We start from the raw sequence: 24,357 nt of genomic DNA, 5'->3' as shown, positions 1-24,357 counted from the left end.
CTCAGACCTTGTACAAAATCATCGGTGTATGAGCAATACATTAATGAGCCAGGCTTCGAAATAACTTTATTTAAGAGTTGATTGACTTGGCGATGGATTAAGTTCAATTTATATTCTCAAAATTTGCGGCGGATGCTGTGTGAAAAGCGACATTTCTGAAAACAAAATTAACTACCATCTCCCATAAACCAACAACAAAAAAAAACCGCCGAAAGTTCCACAAAACATTTATCTAATTCATTTATCTGGTAAGAATGCCATTAAGCCATCAGTTCCTACTTTTCTTTGGTCTTGTCAAAATGGACGATAAAGAGAGAAGGCTGTACAAAAGCTTTTTCTAAAACATAAAAGTGAGGCAAAGGATACCAAAGGGACATTCAAACTCACAAGTCGAAAACAAACTGACAACGAAACGGCTAAAAAAGAAAAATACAAACAGACAAACAACAGAACACATAACAACATAGATAACTAAAGACTGTGCAACACGAACCCCAATAAAACTAGAGGCGATCTCAGGAGCTCCGAAAGGGCAAGCAGATCCTGCTCCAAATTTGACACCCGTCGTGTTGCTCATGCAAGTACTAACCCGGTGACACGTTCAACTCGGTAGGTCACATTCGAGGAGAGGGGACAGGGTTACGACAATTGGAACATATCCGTAGTCAACGGCAAAACAGATATTTCTTAACGGTCAAACAACTCGGGATGGCGTCCATGAAATTTGCAAAGAGAATATTTCAACTTCCTTATCAATGCATAAGCCTGTTCAAATCAACTTTGACTTGTGCAAAATGATTCAACTAACACAATATCTAAATTCGAAAGTATAATAAATTATGTTATGTTTGTACCAACTAATAATGCAGTAAACAACCGTTTTGTCGTTGTTTGACAAGAGTATTTTTTGAAATACTAAACACTGAGATCATACCTACTACATTTGTACTCTTCTGAACAAAAGATAGTAGATCAACACGTTTCAACAAGAACTGAACTAAAAGCCGCTATTAACACCACAAGGTTCCTCATATGTATTGCCTTTCAAATTTACACAACAAACAATATAAATTTCGAAGTATTTTTGCATTTAGCAATTCGTAGCGAGCATATTTTACATATCTTATTGACTATTGATCATATAACATTATCAAATCGTTTGACAAAGCCTATGTTTGTGCTTATTATTTTAAGTATTTCAACTATCTGTAGCCATATCGTTAAAGGTTAATTGGTCAATTTGTTGTCGTATAAATATACCAGTCTTAAAACTTATAGTCATATGCAACGGGCTTCTGTTTTCGATAATGTTAAGGAAATTGTTGAATCAATTCATGCGTATATGCTAAACTTACTTGGTCGTCGGTATAAGTATTTTTGCTACATTTATTCACGAATCCATAACGAATAAACAACAACAAAATATTTGTTTTCCTCTTTTTTTTTTAAATTGCATTCGGTGAAAAATAAAATAACAAAAATACCGAACTCCAAGGAAAATTCAAAACGGAAAGTCCCTTATTAAATGGCAAAATGAAAAGCTCACACATCAAACGAAGAGAAAACCTGGTTAATCGCAGAAAAAGTAAACAAAATTGAAAGGAAGAGAGTATCAACAGATTCTAAAAAAAACATTTAATACACAAAATCATTTAACAACTGTTATTACAAAAGTTTGATTAAAAAATTGCAACACATGAAAAATAATAATAAAAAGTGAATATAAATTGCTCTATTATCTCATTTATCATACACTTGATATTTCATCAGGGCCGTTTCGAAATCAGAAAGGCGTTGTTAAATGAGTTAGCAGGATCCATTACGTGCCAATTCTGCTTCAATGATCTACAATTTCAAATACTAGACACTTGTTAATAAATTCCATGTCTAATTTATAAAAAAATTAGTAAACTTATAAATTTATGAGAAGACGGAAACGTTTTCCAGTTCATGTATTTGAATGAAGTCATTTTAAATTGACCTTGTGTCCATGGAATAATTATCCTAAATGAAATTGGTGAATGATTGATACAAGCATAAAGAAGAATCTGGTCATATATTCAGATCAATAGAGCTATCCTCATGGAAGTTTATCGTCGGAAATGTGAAAATAAGCGATGCATGGTATCTCATTGATAAATATTCTTATCCAGTTTCTAGAACTGACAAATCTCTTCCTTCACTGAAAAATGTAAATAAATTTAACAGGAGAGACTAACTTCAGTTTAAAGTAAATGTACCCACATGTTAGAACAATTTAAACAGAATGTAGTATTAGTTATTTCAAAATTGTACATAACATGAAATATAAATTAATGAATGTGATCATGAATACCTTTTATAAAATGTTTCTTTAATTCACTTACTTTTTCACATCAGAAGACTTGTAGTTTTTTTCACAGACATAAGCTAGATTACGGTAATTCACAAGTGCTCTCAGAACGTTATAGAAACTTTTCCGTAAGTCGAAGTTTTCAAGACCACATTCTTTTATCTATTGACTTATAGTAATGACTTCCAAAGGGTATGATGTTGGAAGTCTTTTGTTTCCTGTACTTTCCTAAGAAATGATAGTATGAGTGGTAATTATTTGCATTCATTATAGTATTGTTTTTATTGTTATAGTACTGGGTAGATATCGCTGCTGTTGGATTATTAGTTCCCGATGGTATCATCAGCTCAGCACAATAGTATCATACATTTGCTTAATTGTCCGTTTATATATCAAAAACATTATTCCCTTCCACATCTACTCTGTGTTTTTGTTAGATGTTTTGTGCTCTGTATTGATCTGATGCAACTTTTAAACTGATTTTATAGTTTCTTCTTATGTTATACTGTTAGAGGGAGGGTTGGCGCGCCTTCAAAATAGTTTAATCCCCCAACATTCTGTTTGGGGCATTTTATGGCTGACTATGCGGTATGGGTTTTTTCCATTATTGAAGGCCGACGGTGACCTATTGTTGTTAATTTCTGTGTCATTTGGTCTCTGGTAGAGAGTTGTCTCATTGGCAATCACGTCTACATATTTTCATATTAAGGAACTTATACAAAAAAAAGTTCACTTTAGATAGATATATTTTTTTAATCATGATATTGACATACCATAGTACCAATATAGTACAGTAGATGATATAACTTTTCATACTATATATGTAAATATAATCTTTATATATATTTTAAGCACATACATTAAACGATGTTTTCCTCCAATATTTTACTAATCGAATCAAGGATTTAAGCTTGGTTGGTCGTTGAGATACAAACTTCATTTGTAGGGGTACCAAAGCAACAGAATAGAAAGATTGATCTGTTTCACTTAAACCCTTCATCATCTTATATATCTCTTTCTCCGAATCATCTAAAATAATATACAGCATATCCGTTTGAATCAAATTACTTTTGATTACATGAAAATGCATATTTCATACAATTCGTTATGTAAAATTGTTGATGATATAGTTATTGCAGCGTTTTTATGTACAGAAGTAGAATATTGTTTTCCTACAGAAATGTTTAACTGGCCATCTTCAAATTTTTGTTTACACAAATTAAGCTGATTTCACAACATAAGATATTGAATACAATTGTAACAGATGGAAACACAGTTTCACTAGATTACAGAAACAATAAAGAAGCAAAGATAACACTCTTAATTTAATTTTTTCAAGCAAGTTAAAACGAACCTTATTTATTCATAAACATTTCATTCGAACAAATCAAGAAAACAATCAGCTCATAAATATGCAACTATGCAACAATCGAGACCAAATAATCGATTATACTTTATTAAACAGCAAAATCTGATAACAAATACTAATCGTCCTTGTCTCAATGGAGGCGAGATTTAGTATGCCTTTTCAAGCGTCATCAATTTGTTAAAGTTTGAGGACAGTATAAGGCTAACCACTATTGCTAAGTCAATAATATTTGGTATGCCGTGCTGATCTGTGACACATTTCATTTCCATTTAGATTATTTAGCCATGTTCCCTCATTCATGCTCTATTGACTTTGAAACGTTTGATTTGTTTAATGTTAACAATTGTTGTTTAGGTCAGTTGAATGGGAACCACTAATGATAAGTCAATGATATTTGATAACAGTTGTAATATAATTAGATTAGGAAAAGTCATTTCCACTGAGATTGTATATCCTCCCCCTCAATCATGGTTTATTGATGTTTGAACTTTTGTATAGTATACTTGTTAAAATGTGTGATAAAAAAAGTTTGGCATGCAGTTGAATTATCATGGGAGATATCAAGTCCATGAAGATTAGTCGGCTCCACACCTTTGGCCAGTGTTCTTTGATCTTCTTTGTTTTGCATTGCATTTTTTTAATTGTTTACAAAGTTTTGCTATCCAATTCAGCATTTTTTTATAATATCAAAATTACGTGAAGGCGAGGCTTACCTCTGCGTCAACTATTTATTCTTTAATCATATTGCTTTTAAAAATCGGATGGCTTATGGTCAAGTCTTTCCAGGAAAGCTTAAACATCAATACAATCTTTGGGTGTTTTATTGTCCAGGATGTCATCTGTGGATTTTATTATTATTCGAGGGATACTAATTGTCGTTGATTTCTTGGGTATAGGTGTACAACGAGTTAAATTTTCAACCAAGTATGCATTTTTGATAGGCTTTAATACAAAATTTAATAAAACCACGACATCAAATATCTATGAAAAATATAAATTTCACTCAATCAACGAAAGTTTGTACCCCCTCCCTAAAAAAATAAATAAATAAATAAAAATGGAATCCACAGTTGTGCCGAGTTAATAGGAAACAAAAAAGTTTGGGCTAAAATCATCTTTTTGAAATAAAAAAAATAGTGAAAACTTGGTAACCGATAGAAAATAGGAAATTACCTGTAAGTTGTCTAAAGTTAAAGATAAAACCCAGAACTAAATGTCAGTTTGTGATTAAACATCTTGGTCCAAAAGCAAAATAAAATTAAGGGCCATTGGTATTATGTCACTTTTAAGTTATTCTTGTCTGGAGAGAAGGCAACGTAAACGAAGTCATACTGTAAAATCTAATTGTTAAGACATAAAGATGGTGATAACTACAATTGATAGAAATATAATCATTATCTGCGGGAAAGAAATGTGTTAACGCATTTTGTCTTTCGTCCTTTTAGTGTCTGGTTTGGAGATGCTTTTCAATCCAAATCTTATATATTGGGACACTGGAATCATTTATAAAAGAACACTAATCAAATTCAAATAGACCTTATCCCTTTGTAAACAATGAATGCGAGACCGCAATTCAAGTACAAAAATTGGAACAACTTTTTCTAAATTAAAAAAAAGATAGTAAAATTCTTTTAACAGATAATCTACTTTGTAAAAATATTGGTCTTAATGTGTCAAACCTGCACAGACACAACGTGCTAACCGACGTACTCAAGAACATAGATGTGCATTTCTTTTAAAGTTTATCGGAAGATACAAGGACATTGTTGATAAATATTCCGTATCATCTTCCAAATAATACATGATACTCTTGAAGTATAGGTTTTAGATACTTACGTTGTTTATCATCTTAATTACGTGTGTTAGTAAATATAAAAAAGAAGATGTGGTATGATTGCTAATGAGACAACCCTCCACAAGAGACCAAATGACACAGAAATTAACAACTATAGGTCACCGTACGACCTTCAACAATTAGCAAAGACCAAAATGCATAGTCAGCTTAGCGTTCTTTTGATTTGTCTTTGTATTCTTTAACCTTTACTGTTTAGTACATTATTGATAATATCGTTTCGGCGTGGCTCGGTATTTATACATCTCACTATTGTCTTATTGTTCTATGGTCATTTTTTGTATTCTTGTTTTCTATTTTTTCTCATATGCTTTGTCTTTAGAGTGTCTATATGAAATTTTGTTTTTCTTTGTTGACATAGTTTGTTTTCAAAGTGATTGAGATTATAACATAATGTTGATTGCTGTACCCCAATTATTTACATTTTTATATATTATATCTGTTTGTATGGTTCACACTATGTTGTTAATATAATGGAATGACATGCGAATTTCATACAAGTAAGAGGTTTAGCTAGCTATAATGAGTAAAATAACAAAAAAATACCGAACTCCAAGATAAATTCAAAACGGAAAGTCCTTTATTTAATGGCAAAATCAAAAGCTCAAACATATCTAATGAATGGAAAACAACTGTTATATTCCTGACTTTGTACAGGCATTTCCATATGTAGAAAATTGTGGATTAAACCTGGTTTTATAGCTAACTAAACCTCTCATTTTATGACCGTCACAAAGAATTCCACAATATTGATAAAAATGTGTGAGCAAAACAAAACAGACACAAAACCCTGCGTAAGTTGTAAAAACAGCAGGGAAATAGGGAAATGTGCAAGTAAAAAATTATTTTATTAAAAAAAGACATAAACAAGGTTTAATACACCATTTTCTACATAAGTTGTTTTCCATTTGTTCGATGTGTTTGAGCTTTTGATGTTGCCATTTAATACGGGACTTTTCGGTTTTAATTTCCCTTTGAGTTCGGTTTTTTTGTTATTTTACTTTTTTTGTTCATCTTGTCTTGTTTACCAATTTCGTATTTAAAGTTTCTATCTATATATTATAGTTTTCAAGATAATAGGCAAACAATATCTTTAAAGGGCTATAACTTTAATAAGGTCCCAACTGACGATTTCAGGAATTCCAACGCATTTGTAGATAATGTCTTGCTGATAATTTTTTGCTATTTAAAGTTTCAATCAATCTTTTATATTTATCAAGTAAATTGGCAAAAATGCAAACAAATGGGCGATAATTCCTATAAGAAGTCGCCTGACAGTTTTGATGTCAAGAGACATTAGAAAGATCTCATATCTGTTTGCACTGTCTGATTTTCTTTATCTATATCGACTTTCGAGATAATAGACACAAATTGCATTTCACCCCTATGTTCTATTTTTAGCCATTTCGGTCATGTGTGTCGACAGGCAGGATCATCGGACACATTTTAAACTAAATATCCCATTAATGGTTGTGGCCAAGTTTGGTTAAATGTTCTGTTAAAGGTTAACGGACGATGGAAGACGACGGACAACGGACGACGACCACAAAGACGACCGACTATTGACGCCAAGTGATGGCAAAAGCTCATACTGGCCCTTCTGACCAGGTGAGCTTAAAAAGGATTTTTCCTATAAAAAACACTGTAACTCTACATAGAAGTCTTAGAAAGTTCGATTTAAGATAGTGAATCATTTTTAAGCGTCATATGTGTGAAATATATACAGATAAGGAAATCTGATATGATTGCCAATGAGACAACTCCCCAACAGTGTTCAAGGCATGAGGATTTTAACAACAACTAGTAAACGTAACCTTATGCTTGTTTACGCATTCAGCTCATGCAATTCTGTTTTTAACATTCAAGTGATAATGCGTATTATCCCTGAACTCATAAGACATAACCTGAACGTTTGTTGGCGATCTTTAAATTTATCCTATATGGTTTTTACTTAACAGGATATTGTTTAATCATATTATGAAAGAAACTTTTATATTAACAGGTTTTGAAATAAAGGAAGTCGTTTTATTTGTTCACAATTTCAAAAGTACATTTAGATGGAGAATAAAGCAAATAATTAAAACTGTCTAACGATAAAGAAATAATACCTTGATGATCTGTGCTGGTCGCCGTTCTTCTGGGAAATTATGTTTCATGATGTTACATAAACGATCAACAACAGCACAGCAGCTAGTATTATAACCTGTGTCGGGTTCAAGTGTGTCCCTTACAAAGAGTTCAAGAGAATATTTTGAAACATTATATAGTGGACTCTGTGTACTGTGTTTCGCATCGTCATGGTGTACTTTATCGACAGAATTCATGAATCTTCTTACTGGGGAACATATATCGCAAGCTTCCGGGAACATATCAGGATGTTGTCTCCGATGACTAAAACTGTATAGACGAACCATTTTCACCTACAAAAAACAACACTGTACGTATGAAGAACGACGATTGAACGTTTTATCTTAGAAACAAATTGTTTTATATAGCTTATTTTGGTTCTTATTTTTAACTTTTATGATACCACGGTGATTACTACAATATTAAGTAAGATACTTTTCTGCTATCAATTTCCTTCTATATATTAGACATGTAGAGGGAAACCGGTAGTACTTTATAAAAATTGACCATTTTTTTTAATTATAAAAACCTGGACTATACAGTTATTCAGTTTAAGGAATTGAAGTCGAATGGTATCTTGACCATCTCCCAACGGAGTTTGTTTATGGTATCAATGCCCACCGTCATTTTACATCAAATTCATTGAAATGTGGATGCCTTTTCGAATAATTCTTAAGAAAATATTTCAAAGTGTTTCAAAATTTATATTGTAAATATGGATACTGCAGTTAATCAAAGAAAAAATTATTAGTGATTGTTGGGTTTCTGCTTTTTATATTAATATAGTTGATTTATCACCGCAATTTATTGTCGTTGTCTTTTTTGATATAATAAAACACTTACTGACTGAATATTCGTGGAATAGTAAGTTTCAACCAACAGCCGTGGCTACTTGAGCTAGCATTATGTAGTATCAAACAGTTTTAAAACTTTCCCTTTGGTATCTTTCGTCCTTCCTTTTAAACCTTAATTCCATATTATGTCCAAATCAGGTTAGTGGTAATCCTGTTGGTAGCTAGCCTGCACAAGTATTTTTTATCATTTGATTTGTTTTCAGACATTTGGTCCAGATGGTTAAAGTTGGTGATTTGTGCACATACAACTAGCTTGATACCACATTTAAGTTGATCCTGTACAAAACAAGGCTAGCCGGGCAATGTAATGTTCATTGCTGCTTGTTTTCAACATCTATCTTGTCAACGGAGTCGTGTTTTGGTGGTTGGTTTAGTCTTTTGTACTGTTTACTATTTTTGGTAATTGATGGTCTCTCTTTTATTAATTATTGTACATAGTATACTGAAATTTTTTTTTTCAAGCGTGACTTTTAAAATGGACGAATGATAAGAACGAAATATTTCAGTCGATACACAGCATACCGTATGAATATTTAGTAATTTTTGTTAGATTGAAAGATGGGATGTCCTTCCTTACAACTTATTATTGTGATAGAAACATTTCGATATCGAGTAATTTTCTTTGACAAGAAATATCAAAGCGATTACGACCTTAACATTCAGATTATTGAGGGTCAGGCCGACCTTCGATAGGAAAACTAACAATCCTAGTCAATTAAGATTGGAGTCGAGTGCACCCGCACGAACGGGGTTCGAACTCACAACCTCAGTGTTGACTGGCTAGTGATTACAGTAGTAACTACTTAGACCACTCGGCCACCGAGGCCCCTAAATAGAGATGAGAAAAGTCAAATCCAGACTAACTTAACCTTGAGAATTGACAACAGTCTGGTTGTCCAGTAAGATATATAGGATTAAACTATATTTGATGTTCGAATATCTTAACAATGATTTGTACCTTCGATTAATGATTTATCTTTTATACCCCAACTTCGAATATGTTATTTCATTTAAAGATGAAAAGAGGGGCGAAAGATACCAGTGGGACAGTCAAACTCATAGATCGAAAATAAACTGACCACGCCATGACTAAAAAAAGAAAAAGACAAACAGACAAATAATAGTACACAAGACACAACATAAAAAACTAAAGACTAAGCAACACGAACCCCACAAAAAATGGGGGGTGATTTATAGTTGCGAACAATGTCTTTTAGCGCTACAACAATGACCCGAAGGTTCCTCCCTGTGTTGTTAATTGCCAATGAAACCATAGGATTTAATTAGCAATATTATCATCAATGTATGTTCTGTGTTAGTTGCATTTTACAAAGTATTCTACGAGCAAACACACACACCCATATCTATACAAATCTGGTTACACTAAAAAAATCAATGGAAAAATAAAAATAAAAGGATTTTGTCCGTCTTCTGTTTTTATATTAAATTCGAGTTGCAAAATCGAAGGTAGAATTAATAGAACGAGCATAGTTGACCACATGGGTTGGAAATCAATTTCACAAAAAGTTAAATAAACTCATCATAGATAACAGGATTGAAATTTTGTTTATAAGCCAGACGCGCGTTTCGTCTGCAAATCAGTGACGTTTGAATAAAAACACTAGAGACTCAAAGGTGTCTGTGTCGCTCACATGATAATTTTATTTACAATTGATACATGAAATAATGCAACCGTTATACTTTTGCTCTAGTTTCAGAAAGACAAGTCAAAAACTGCATTTTCCCCCTATGTTCTATTTTTAGCCATGTCTGCCATGTTGATTGGCAGGCAGGGTCATCGGACTAAATTTAAAAACTAAATATCCTAATGCATATTTGTTGCCATGTTTGGTTAAATTTGTCTCAGTTGTTTCAGGAGAAGACTTTTGTAAATGATTACAAAATTTACGAAAAATTGTTCAATTTGACTTTAAAGGGTAATAACTCCTTATGGGATCAATTGACCATTTTGGTCATGTTGACATATTTGTTGATCTTACATTGCTGAAATTATTGCTGTTTACAAATTATCTCTATCTATAATAATATTCAAAATGATAACCATAAACAACAAAATTTCCTTAAAATTACTAATTCAGGGGCAGCATTTTGGTCGTGTTGACTTATTTGTAGATCTTACTTTGCTGAACATCATTGCTGTTAACAGGTTATCTCTATCTATAATAATATTCAAGATTATAACCAAAAACTGCAAAATTTCCTTAGAATTACCAATTCAGGGGCAGCAACCCAATAAATTTCAGGACAGATAGATCTTGACCGTATACACAATTTTACCTCATGTCAGATTTGCTCTAAATGCTTTGGTTTTATTTTACTTTTATGTTCTATTTTTAGCCATGGCGGCCATCTTCGTTGGTTGGCCGGGTCATCAGACACATTTTTAAACTAGATACCCCAATGATGAGTGTGGCCAAGTTGGATTAAATTTGGCCTTGGAGTTTTTTGTAAAAGTTAACGACGACGACGGACGAAGACGAGGGACACCAAGTGATGAGAAAACATAATATGATTGTCCATTTCTGGTACATACATAAAAGAAATTAAGGAAGGGACTATTGATATCCTTGATTATTTATTAATTGATAATCTGTTATTTGCTAAAAAAATATGGCATATATTTATAATATAATTCTCATATAAAAGAATATAATCAAAGTTCTAATAATTTCCTCTGATATTTTCTAAAAACTGACTATTTGGATGATATGAAATTTTTAATTTCATTTTTATGATTGACAACATATTCACAAATCTAGTTCTGTTTTCTGATATCCATGTACAAGATTTTTAAGACAAAAGACATGTTGATCAATCACTATATGTACCATACATAGTTGCATTTGTCATCATCGCTTATGATTATTCCGTTTGGGTTATTTAAGGAGGGAAAAAAAATAAAGGCGTCATAGACAAGACTTAAGACTGTTTAAAAGTACACAGAGTTTTGGTAAATTTACAAACAACCCTCAATTCCTAACTTGATCTCATACAATGTTTTGGGTACCTGAGCTACTGGAACCGGAATAAAACATTCCTAAGGTCCCTGGAAACGATAAAAAAGTCTTGGGACCCAATCATCATGTTTTAATTAGGAAATAATTCACACAAGCCATTGACTTGTCGAAAATTTTTACATGGCTTTGGTCGTTATATTGAAATTTTATTCCGAGCGTTAGCAAGGGATGAAAATTAACGAATATAACGGCCCAGGCTTTGCAAAATTAAAATATATAAATCTATGGGTATAGTTAAGTTTCCCACTGAAAAATCTGACGCCATTTCAGTAAAATATGACGTGTTTGTGCAAAAATCGCATTGTGACGTCGTCGATTTAGTTTTGAATATTTTATTGTGGCTCTACGAGCGTAACATGATTACATACAATGTTTTGGGTACCTGAGCTACATGAATAGTTATCAAACATTCTTTCGGTTCCTGAAAAAATACAATTTCTTGAGACCCTGAAACCGGTACATTATAAACATTTTAAATGTTTTATTTATAAACAAATAATTTATGCAAGCCATATATTTGTTGAAAATATTCACATGAACTGGGTCGTTTTATTGAATTTTTTACTTTTCAAAAATCTCACTTTTTCAAATCCGGAAGTTTGGATACCGTCGAGGCCAATTGCGGACATACTGGTGGTTGCATTTGACAGAAGAGGATAGAGGGGTATCAAATGGACTATTTCCCGCGTTTTCATGTCTCCTCTCTTGATTGGTAGATTGCAAACCCTTAAAACCCGCGGAAATGCGGACAGGGGGAGTTAAAATACGGACACCTTGTCTTCAAATTGCGGACACTTATTTTTAAACAGTTCTTACTATTCAAAACACAGGTATTATGCATATATAACATTAGCTCTCATGAATACTCTCAGGAATACCCTTTCAGTGCATCTTAAAGCATGTTTGAGAATGGTTTTCTCGCATGAACTGGTAATACATGTGGAAAGGTGAGAAAAATAAGATTAAAAAAGTTCATTAAATATCTTATACCACACCAATTATTAAATGATATTAGATGCAGAAACGTTTTTGTACTGACAACTTCCATCGGGATATTGTCTTCCAAGATGCATGCATGCATATATACGAGATATAGTTGTGATAACTTTCAATTTCAAATCGTATGGCATTCATTGCAATGTGTTTTAATGTCCTAATCACTTAAAAATCCGTAGCCCTCACTCAAGAGCATAAGATACCTTGAGGCGAGATTTTTTTTTTTGCACTTTCCGATACTTATAAGATAATTTTTTTTATCCTCGGGTTTCTATGTACTCCTTGACAAACATGATTTTTTGCGGCCCATCCAACACTATGAACATCTGAAAACAGTTTATGGAATGGGTAAAAGGGCTTAATTTTCAAGAATTGGGAAATCAAAAATGGGAAAACACAAGGTGTGAGTAACATGTAAATTTTGTAAATTGGAATGTTCAAAAAAAATATAAGAATATGGAAAAATGGACACCAAAAATTTTAGGGAATTATGGAAAAGTCAGTATTATGTTTAGTTTTATATGTATTGTCTATCATTTGTTGCTTCTAATGTATTGGTCTTTAGTTGGGCAATGTACATGTATGAAAAATAGATGTTGAAAAACCTATTCCTTAATTATAAATTATGTAATTCATTGACCGCTCCAGACATGTGTAACTTCAAAGCATATTTTAGCGGCGATCGATGTCTTTCAAAGTTACTGCACTTTTCTTGTATCCCTGGTGCTTTCGACTGGAGAACCGTCGTACACAAGCATCGAACAAGTTGGCACTCCGAGGCGGGTAGGCAGCAAGAAGGTGAACTTTGGTTTATTTTTATCAAAACGCTTAAGTCGACACTAGGGGCCGTCTTGACCTTGTCACGTAGGATATGAATGATTCGTTGAAGACCCTACATCAACTGTCAAGATCAAGAACAGGAATAAAAGCCCTGTTCATTGATATTTTTTTATTTTTTCTATGTATTGTGTGCGATTTTGTCCCATGTACATTTACTTCACATCCTTTTATTTTCTCTTATGAATACTAACCCATGTCACTCCTCAATGAAGGGTCTTGCTGGCATAAGTCCAATATCTCGAAAATGAAAAGTAAAAAAAAAAAAATTGAAAGGGAGCTTCCCCTAATGTTACTAAATGTTGTGCTAAAATTTCTTTTAAAATCTGTCGGAGTAAATTTGAGTTATCCTACGACATAGAAAGTGTAGACGGACTGATGAATAAACGGGCAGAGTGATTACTATAATAAGGCACCCGCCAAAAGTCGACAGACCATATAAATAAAGACGTAGTGCTGGAGATTGTGGTCACGCATGATGATACGCTATTGGCGTTAGCTGCATTTCGTCACATATATACTTTTTTCTATATAATGCCCGTTCTCTGACCAATAATGGCATCAGATTTTATCCAACTGGCGAAAGGATACCAGTGTGTGCAGAACATGCATACCTAGTTCTGTGCCTTAGATGAAGTGTCTAAAACACAACAGGTTAACGATAGGTGCAAAGGATGATTAATTACTAACATTCATTCGTCCATGCAGGTAAAAAAAAAAAAAACGAGAGGCATACCGGCGTTGTTCACATGAGAAAATTACCGAACCAAATATGGAAGATGCAGGTGATACAGTTTCACCCGAGGAGAAGGATGAGGACGAGGAAGAGCTTATTAAAAACTTTTTAGTTATTAAATAGTTTACAATTGAATTGTTATATGCCGGATTACAAAGCTTTTAGTTTATGACTTTTTGATAGCTAAAGAAAATAAGTTTTTGATTACCAAAGCAAATATTTAATGATTATGTGATTATGTTGGCAAACATTTGGTGATTATGCGATTACTGGTACCTCCCTATGAGGGGCCTCGTTTGTTTTTCGATTTGTCACAGACGGATGGACAAACAGACAGACAGACGACTGGATGCACAAAGTTGTTACTGTTGGACGCTCACAAAAGTCTAAAGAGGTCTTTAAAACCAATGTATTGGTTACATTATTTCTATCATGTTTTGAAAAGTTTTATAAAAACATTTCTTTCAAAAGAATATTCGTGATATCAATAAGTTCATCTGCCTCTTCCGCAATAAGAATGTCCAACTCTTTACCTCTTCTACTTGATTTTCTAGCAATAAACACAATGCTGCTGAATTCATTTTCCTTATCACTTTCAATAATTTCGCATAGTAGTGTTGATACATATTCATGTTTTGATAAACGTATTAATTTCATAAATAAATAGCCAATAACATCATTGTCAAATAGCCACTCGTCTACGATACATTGTTGCAATTTCATTTGAACGATTGTTTTCTGTACATTTTATTTCATTCCATTTGCTTTCGCAAAAAGTCCTAAACATGTAGACATTCTGTAAAGAGAGAGAAATAGATTGGCTTGCCATCTTGGGGATGACGTTTTCAGTTTTTGACCTATTGAAGATGTGTGGAAGTTGTCCACTGGAGTAGAAATCAGACTTGTAAACGCATTATGTTCGTAATATGCAAAATGAAAGCAAAACAAATAAACCCAAATCAACACTTTATTGATATAAATGTATCGGATTGAAACTAATAATGCTAGATTATAAGAAAGTTTTGTTTATTTCCGTCATCATGGTATTGACATATGCACCACTGCACGTGTTAGTTGTTCAAAATATTGTGTGTCCGCATTTCGGCTATCATATTATTTTTGGTGGTGAAAATGCGGACACTTGCTTATTCCTATTTTGTATTCAAAATTTAGACAAATCAGTAAAAATAATTAAAAGAAATGTTTCCTGGCATAAAATGCGCAATGCCTATTGCTTTTCAACACATAAATTGCCATTCTTACATGAACAACTGTGTATTGAATGTGACACGCTGACTTTGGACATTTTTCAAAATTTCCCGTTTTTCAAACTTGTTGACAAAAGCTATTTATAGCATGCAATTTCAATCACATGACACAAAAGTAAATCGTAAGCAATAGACATGATAAACTTATTGCAACACAATAGAGATCCAATAGTAAACAAAACACCTTATTTATTATATCTATTTTATTTCAATTTTTCATAATTTTTATTGAAAAGTGAGGTATCCGTTTTCCGTCCGCATATCGGCGCTGTCCGCAATTAGGCGATTTTCCCCTATTACGTGAATGAACTGTACAAGATTTAAGTTTTGTAGTGTAATTATTTTGATGTTGAAATTGAAATTACATCCTCATATGAAATATACTACATTCTTTTCTTTTCAGCTATATATAACTGTATTATGTATTTTATTTGTATATTTGTTTTTCTATTTGTATTAATAGTTTTAAAGGCCTTATGTAAGACTGACATGTCATTGTTTAATGAGTAAGCTTCGATAAATAAAGAATTTTATTTCTCATTTATTCATTTATTTATCCAACAACAAATGTATTATCTAATTCGAATGCGTTGAATTTATTTAAAATTCGAACAACCTGAGCTATTTTTACAATCAACATGTGCAGGATATGGAATGTAAACAATTGAATAATTCTTGGAATGCTTTTCTTTGTATTTATGTGACAATACAGTGTGGATACAGCATTATTTTTTTTAACAATGACTTAAGATTTATTTTTTCACAGATTTTTTCTTTCGTAAAGCTCATCAGTGGGGGTACTGGAATTTTTTATTTTGTGTTCTTGTCCTTTCTTTAAGTTTCTGAGAAGGATTTCGAAACGTTTCTTTTAAAAAATGTTTCATGCTTTACTGATCATTAGAAGAACGTTGATGTTTGTTCGTTTTAAGTTTTGGTTGTTTAGCTTTCTTAACCTACCTCTTTTCATTTGTGGATTGTCTAGCAGGTGATTTTTAATTTTATGGTTGATTGATCACATTGCTTATTCCTGTCTAGTTTCTTTACATTAATGATTTCTTATTGTCATTGTGTATTGGTTTCCTTTTTGTCATTACAAATAGAAATTTAAAACATTTTCAAGGCTCCTGATTTGGGACAGGCACATACAAAATGTGGCGGGGTTAAACTAGTTCCTCCAACCGGAACTTTAACGACACTGCTTGACATTCATATACATGTACATACATTTTCAAACTATGATTAGTAAGATAATACGGGTTACAAACTATAACCGAGGGAAACACATCAAATATAAGAAAACAACAAAACAACAGAACACTCTCTGTTTGTGTTTGAAAGCCCGAGCATGCTGTACCTACATTAAAGGTTTGATCTCCTTATTCAATTAATAGAAATTATTTACGTTACTGCTGTTATGTCTGTGTTGTTATCGTCGGTAATGGCTTAATTCGATGTGTTTTGAATATCAGTTTATTCTTGTAAAATTTTCTGAATTTTAATAAACAGTTGTTTTTGATATCTACAAAACTATTTTTGCGGTAACAAATGTTTACAAATAGAAGTTCGATATTATTGTTTATTTTATTCAAAAACATTGTCAGTCTGAAACCAGCTGGACTCCCTTCTGAGACTCCCTTACATAGTCATAATCATCGCAAAATTAATATTCAAATGGGATATTGATATTAGATTAAAGTGCCATATGAACGTAATTTTTTTTTTTAATTAAATTTTGAAAGAACTTATTATTTGAAACCGATAGAAAAAATCCCGATAAAAAAATATTAAGAAATAAGCATGTCATATCCCATTAAACATTCCCATCGCATCTGTCTGCGACAAGTCCGGAGTGCCAGTCTGAATAACTTCCGGTTTTCCAAGAAAGGAATGCGTGACGTCACATTATGAACAGAGAATTTAAATTCAATGGCTTCTGCATCAACTTCGAAACATCAAGACGATAACCACGACAGTTCTGAAAGAGATTCTGATGAATTGTCTCTCTCCTGTGGTTCATCGGAATTTGAAATGGGAGAAAACGGGAGCTCAGGTTCGGACGATGAGTTAGTAGAAGCTAGTGGTGCCATGGCAGGGGCTCAGATTAACCCATACCAGTTTGAACCGTACAACTCAAATTCTGACGAGTCTGAACCAGAAGACGGCGAAGATGAAGACAGATTGGCAGACAATTCTTGGTAATTAATAAATGATAATTTATATATTCACGCATACCCTTACTAAGTAAAAGATATAAATATATAACTAAATATTGAAAGAGAAGTAAGTGAGATACCTACCAGTTATGTACCTATGCCGGCCGCCTTGCATTAAACTTAACTCAAAAACTATAAAAGTGAACATATTTCATTACTATAACCGACTTTCAATGGGAAAGGTGTACGTCAAAATACGTTATTTTTAAAGTGGGGGGAGGAGACTGTTCATTAATTTTTTTTACCCATTTTTCTCAGAAACTACTAGAGTTACCAGGAAATTAAAATCAAGCTTCATATGTGCTTTGACAACGATTTATTGAAATATTTGAGCTATTATCACGTTGTCAGCCTGAGAATTATTTAGTTGACATCTTGTCACACTTTAATGATCTCCTCGTACCACAATAAAGTGTTTATTTGGTGCATTTTGAACACTGCTGAAATTTCCTGTATCTGCTTATTAACAGGAGGAAATATCTATCATCAGCAATGCTATAAAATTCTGGGTTTTACCAACATCGTCTTTAATTACAATATGACAATTTAAGGGCAGTCCCACCAGTGATTTGATATGACTTTATATTTATACAGTTTTATAAATAAACTTAAATTACATAAATGCAACTAGCAATGGAAAGACTAAATATGCTAAGTCTTAACAAACAGAAAAATTCCTCGGAAGGAACAAATTTTGAAAAAGAAGATTCTAGCATGCAGGATTTTATTTCATGCAGTGGAACTGTGGGTAAGACAGAAGAAACCCCATCATTGGGAGAAATATCTTTTGACTTCAAAATGGATTGTGCGGATATTTCAAACTTTAATCCTGAAATGGAAGGAATAGTCACACAGTGTTTAGATGAGTTGGAAAACATAACTCAGAAAGAAACACCAGGTAGCTACCTTAAAATACAGTCTTGGTAAGGTCTTCCTTGGACACACCTTCCAAGTTATATCAGATTAACAGTAAATTTCACGCCGTCATTGGACCAAGGCTCTAATTCGTTTTTCAACGAAAAACTGCATATCATTAGAAGTGAACTTTCGGAACAATTGAAATGTGTGAGGAGCTCCATAAAAGCATGCTATCCAGCATATCCAACCTGCTTGAAGAAACAGAGCGGCAGTTAGGTCGTGGAAACTCAGAAGAAGGCGCACTTCTGAAGAAGTTGACATACCTAGTAAAGGAAAAGAAAGAGATATGGAATGAACGGTATCTGAGGGCTATTAGAAACATGGCTACACCAAGTACCGAGAAACTGGAAAATGAAGCAAATACTATATCTAAACTACAGGATGTGTTACGAGAGTTAAGAGGCTTCCATGAACTATCCCAACGAGGACGAGGCGGACGTCGTTTTAATCGTGGAAGGGGGAGGGGAGGAAGAAGATTTCCCTCCGTTTAGGTAATAAATATTATCGAACAATATTGGAATGACTATGTACATAACTTTTATCGGAATATATATGGTGTAACTGAACTGTGTAACATCCGACAAGTCAAATGAAGATGATAAAACATTTAACGTGCAGCTATACACTTCGTAAGTGATGTGTTTTGACAAACAGCTGTAAATTGTGTAAATAAAAGTGTAATATCTTATCAGTTCTTTAGTTACGCTTAATTTATAGATAAGTGATAGAGCAGAACACAGAACGTTAGTTTATCAATGAACCCAATGCAATTATGATGATAAACAAATGTTTACAAATATCTCTTTATTTTGAAGTTGAGAAATAAAACCATCAAAGATATTTTTTGACATTGTGTAAACGATAAGTGGTCATAATTAATACATTATAATTAGATGCAACAATTATTATTAGCAAAAGCAATAGTGCATTGATAATGTGTTTCTAATTTCTGTCAAAATAGATATTAAATTTCAAAAATATCTAACCGAAAGGTTTAAGGCTTGATTAATTATGTCAATTTCATGTTAAAGTTATAATTCCACCAGAATACAGGGAAAGTAAATGTACAAAACGATACGTCAGAGATTCTTTAGTGAGAGGAATAAGTTGATAATAAAGTGCTGAGATTTGCAAAACAAAAATGTATGGTTTTTGATTGTCTGATAAATTAAAAAGTCAAATTGTTAATGCATCTGGTATACGTGTCAGTTTATAAAGCAATGAATGGTGATTGGTTGCAATGTATAGGAGGGATGTTCTCCTTTTCCCCTTATTTGGTTTCCTATTGAGTAAATGATATCTGATTGGTTTGTGAGTTCATACAGGCTTGATAAAGAATCAATATTACATCAAGAAATGAATTGCACGCTGCCTTCTGACGATTTTCTCTGATCTGTAAGTATGGCTAACAGACACTTTAAGAGAGCGAAAAAAAAACAAATAAGGCTATCATGAAAAAGGCCTTCTATCAGAAAAATAGAAAGATAAAGATTCACTCTCTCAAGAGGAAAAATCAATTAAAAAGGCACGTGAATATGTTAAAATATTCACCACTGAAAAAATAAAAGACGATGAGATTTTGTTACTTAGTAAAGGATTAAAGTATATACCGTCTCCCTCGACGAAATTTGCAAAAACAAATCTAGTATTGCATCAGATTTCAATGAATTTGCAAGAAAACTAAGATGATAATATCATTTTGACAAGGGTGATATTTTTAAACGTCATCCCTTTTTAACAAAATCCGGATATGAACCGGAACTTGCAAACAATGCAATTGAGACATATATATTCAAAACTTAGATTGAGATAGATAAGCTAACAATAAAAAAAGCACACGATAATCTCACTACGCTGGAAAGAAAGGCAATTTCTTCCCTGAAACGATACAAAAAAAAAGTTATTCGAAAAGCAGTTAAAAATAACACCACAGTGATCTGTGATAAAACAGAATATATAAATGAAGGACTGAGGCAATTGAGTAGTGCTACTCACTTCATAGAAATTGCAAAATTAAACATAATAGAGACCAACCAGAAAATCAATAATATTATCTTTGAAATGCATAGGAAAAGGGTCATGGATGAAATCACATTTAAATATCTTTCTGCATAGAGAGATCGCAAACCAGGAAGGTTGTATTTTCTGCCTAAATTGCACAAACTGGATCCTGAACTAATAGAAAGGGTTCAACAGAATTTACGCTGTATAAAAAAGTCAGAATTCAAGGGAGGCCTATTGTATCATTATCGAGTACTGTTTTAGAGAGAATAGGGAAGTATTTGGATAAATTCATGCTTCCAGCAGTAGTAAAACAAGAAACACAATGAAGGGACTCTTTAGAATTTATAAATATTATTGAGAAATTGCAGGTTAAACCTGACGCCTACTTAGTCATTTTTGATATAAAAGAAATGTACAACAATATGTCCCATGCAGAAATGATTGATGCAGTCAAACATGCTTGGCCTACGATAATTAAATGTAAACATACGATACGATTGCCTCCCCTGCGATATATATTGGAATTTCTAAAGATAGTTCTTGAAAATAATGAATTTATGTTCAATGATAAATTTTATAAAACTTCAACTGGAGTTCCAATGGGAAATAGATTATCACCTGAAATTACGGATTTGAGAGTATATGAAGTCTTAAATAGTATTTTAAGGACTTTCCAACATAAACAGAAAATATCAAGCCTCTATAGGTTTAGGGACGATGGCTTTTTTTATTTACAATGAAGGTACAGATGATGAAATAGCACAATGTTTTGAACAGTAAAATGCAGTTTTTAGATGTGTTGGTATTCAAAGGCCCAAGATTTAGAGAAACAGGAATCTTGGACCTCACGACATTCCGAAAAAAGACTGAAAATTATCAGTACATAGAGAGGTCCCCATGCCACCCATCCTCTACTTTCAGAGGCATAATCAAAGGAGAAATACTTCGCTTTAAGAGATGTACGAACGATCGAGTAGATTTGCAAACACAATATGCGTTATTTTCTGAACGCCTTATTAAAAGGGGATATCCAAAAAATGAAATTAAAACTGTTATGCAGGAAGTGACTGCAAAACAAAGAAATGTCACATTAATGGTAAAACACAAATCTGTATTACAGTCGCCTCCCTTGGTATTCTCCACAGTGTTTTCAAGACAGAAATCACACATAAAGAACAATATCTTAATACACTGGGATAAATTAAAGGATGACGATGAGGCAAAACTTTTATTTGATAAAAGACCTCTTTTTGCTTTCCGTAGGCATAACAACTTGAAAGACACAGTAACATCAGCAGCTCTGGGTAATTAACATGTTGCAGATTATGAAAATAGATTCTATACTTTGTTTGTTAAATTGATAAACATGGTTAATAGAAAAAGAGTATAGAAAAATATTAGTCAAACAGATCATGAGGTGTCGAGCCCCTAATAAAAATTACAGTATTTTTATAATAAGTGTCACTATGCAATGGCTTGGGCTCCTGATGATGGACATGGCCATGGTCAATTAGTTAATTCTATTTGGTCTAAATAGATGTTCGAAAAACCTTATGATCTATAGAGTTGGGGTGCTGGGATAGGCTTTGACAACGATTTATTGAAATAATTGCCCTCAGAAAAGTTGATCCTAAGAATAAATTCAGCTATTCCTTGTATGTCCCTTTTTATCATAAAGCTCGTCATCTACTCAGGTATTTATACATTTTTGGCATCTAAATTTTGAAGCTTGGACATTTCTGATAAGGGTATATCTAGAAAAGCGAGTCGGATGCACAAAATATATTAGGTGTTATTTTCATTCAAATATAAAAGCCTTAAATTAATATTAAATGTTCAGATTTGAACTTATTCAATCGAGGAAGTGTTATTAATTATATCAGGCTGGACGATATCAACGATTCCTTACACTACAATTGCAGAAATATGTAAATGTAGAAGATATTTTAGTGCTTTATAAAACTACCGATAATATTAAATTCAGATGCAAATTTACCTTATAAATTGACAACAGTATGATAATCTAAAGCAATGACATTAACGATTCCAGTTTTACTTCATCAGATGCGCATATAACATGAAATGAATACTTTTCATAACAACAATGACGTGACAATTTAAATAGAAATAGGAATTTCTCAACTTATTTATAACTTAATGATACTCGATACATTTCACAAAAGAAGTAATGGCAACCATCCAGGAATATGAGTGATTACGGGTCACAATGTTGCTGTTTGTTTGTTTATGTGCAATTTAAAGTCAATATATATCTAAGAAGGAGAAGAAGAAAAAGAAAAAGAAGAAGAAGAAGAAAAAGAAAAAGAAGAAGAAGAAGAAAAAGAAGAAGAAGAAGAAGAAAAAGAAGAAGAAGAAGAAGAAAAAGAAAAAGAAGAATAAGCAGAAGAAGAAGAAGAAGAAGAAGAAGAAGAAGAAGAAGAAGAAGAAGAAGAAGAAGAAAAAGAAAAAGAAAAAGAAAAAAAAAAGAAAAAGAAGAAGAAGAAGGAGCTGAAATAGATTCTAAAGCAACCAAACCATGGCTAAAATAATATCAATGGAATCAAATTATGTGACTGGTATTTTTAACACTTCCTTTATAACTAGTATACAATATAATGGCTTGTTAAAATTTCATGGAAACTTCACTTTGTTAGTATCACATACAGTCGCAACCAATCCAGTTTTATCTACATTCTTTCAATCAAATCAGTCATTATGCATGTCTATATTATCCTAGGTGGTTGAACTAAACAAATTATTGCCTGACTATTTGGCACAACAGTAGTGCAAATCATACATTTTGTGACAGTATAAACAGACGCCGATTAAAGAAAGTCCCTTAAATATAAATTTGCAATCGAGATCACGAAATAAACAAATCCTTATTTCCGTTTCAGGTTTCGCACGAGTTAAATAGTTGGCTTCATTAGATCCTGGTGCAAATTTTACACAATACTACAGTACAAAACTATCCCCCCTCCCCCACCCAACCCCCCAATTTCTTTGATAGTAAGTCTAGACCTTTTTCGCTTTTAGTGAAATCTTCGTGTATAATATCTGGAACATTAATTTACCACTTTTGCCTCTATGTTATAGATACATAAAAATCAAACAACTAATTAAAAAAGCATAAACAATACTAAACTCCAAGTTAAATTAAAAAAGGTGAAGTCGATGAAAACTGACAAAACACATTGTTATCAAGCGGAACAAGGCGGAATAAGTCATAATAAGAAATAACTGGACGATACTGATTAAGATTGCTAAATGAAAAAAAAAAAAAATGTACTCCATAGAGATGTCAATTTTTGGAAGTCAAACATGTACGACGTTTGGTAGCATTAAAATGACAAAAACCTAAAAGGATAAAGAAAAACCGTCAAAAATCATCTTATTTTTAGTATTTGTTTAAATCATATGTATATGGTCCGGACCAAATGAGTATTCGGACTATATGCTTATATACGATGAACGATGTAAAGGTTTTATAAATTAAGAGTTTCTAAAAATGAAATTTTGACTTATTCAATCATATGGTAATCATTGCTACTTGATTATTGAAATAAAGTGAGTTTTACTCACAAGTTAGATAGAATTATATTAAAAATCATTTTAAGATGCTATTATAGATTTGGATTTAAAAACATGCCTGTAGTTCAACTATTCATTAGAGATCAAGCATATAAAAGGCCAGTACCTTAAATTACACAGTTTGTTACTGAAACCTTACAGATACATAGAGGTTTAGTAAAATCCGTAGGGGCGATGCCAAAAGTCGAATACTTTATAGATTATAGTTACCCTCTATAGATC

At 32.6% G+C, this 24,357-nt stretch overlaps 1 pseudogene; it reads right to left on the bottom strand.

Moving 5' to 3' along the window:
- Nucleotides 1-1,624: 1,624 nt before the first annotated feature.
- LOC127706730 (2'-5'-oligoadenylate synthase 1A-like) lies at nt 1,625-22,933 on the bottom strand (annotated as a pseudogene).
- Between the last annotated feature and the right edge of the window lie 1,424 nt (nt 22,934-24,357).

This window comes from Mytilus californianus, unplaced genomic scaffold (assembly GCF_021869535.1).
Source record: "Mytilus californianus isolate M0D057914Y unplaced genomic scaffold, xbMytCali1.0.p SCAF_6, whole genome shotgun sequence".
Classification (NCBI taxonomy): Eukaryota; Metazoa; Mollusca; class Bivalvia; order Mytilida; family Mytilidae; genus Mytilus; species Mytilus californianus.
Note: the sequence above shows the minus strand (reverse complement) of the source record. Positions and strands in the feature narration are given on the sequence as shown.